The sequence below is a fragment of the Amphiura filiformis genome, chromosome 11, assembly GCF_039555335.1.
Source record: "Amphiura filiformis chromosome 11, Afil_fr2py, whole genome shotgun sequence".
NCBI lineage: Eukaryota > Metazoa > Echinodermata > Ophiuroidea > Amphilepidida > Amphiuridae > Amphiura > Amphiura filiformis.
Genome location: NC_092638.1, coordinates 19296822 through 19297509, shown reverse-complemented (window position 1 = coordinate 19297509; position 688 = coordinate 19296822). Strand labels below are relative to the sequence as shown.

The window sequence follows — 688 nt, the reverse complement described above, 5'->3', positions numbered from 1 at the left end:
AAGTCATTATAGTCTCGGGGGAAAATATCTGCCTATACTGTTTAGCAGGCGAGGGCGGCAACCACTAAGCCAGCTGTCCGATGCTACAAGTACGTGAGTTTTCTATATCATAAAATATCCACTCATGGCTCAATATCAAGATCAGTACTGGGCCAATGTCTAACCAATATTGTTTTCTGTTGGTAATTCATTGGCATCAATTTGTATGCCAATATTGTACCAAGATTATTTGCTCATGGGCCCTGGATTGGCCCAATATCTTCGCGGTAAGAGAGGAACACTACGACTCATCACCGTGTGGTTGATTAGCCATCAAGAGTATTTGATAGCATGGTGACACGTACTTAAGAAATTATCTTTAAAAGTATGGTCTTAGAAGTTAAAGTGCCGAAAATTCGTGTGTATTTTCTTTACAATATATAATCCGTGGTGTTAAATAGCGTTTAACCTATATTGGCTGCCAACATGATGCCAATATAAAAATTGCCAATAGAAAACCAATATTAACCCAATATTTCTCGCCAAGATTACACCAATGCCAAGTTGCCAATGGAAAACCAATATTGATCCAATATATTTTGCCAATGCAAGGCCAATGCTAATAATGCCAATGGAAAACCAATATTAGTCCAATATTTCTTGCCAAGATTTTACCAATGCCAAGTTCCCAATGGAAAACCAATATTGA

The 688-nt window shown here is 37.8% G+C and overlaps 1 pseudogene; it reads right to left on the bottom strand.

Moving 5' to 3' along the window:
• Nucleotides 1-276: 276 nt before the first annotated feature.
• Nucleotides 277-374, bottom strand: LOC140165204 (small nucleolar RNA U3; annotated as a pseudogene).
• Between the last annotated feature and the right edge of the window lie 314 nt (nucleotides 375-688).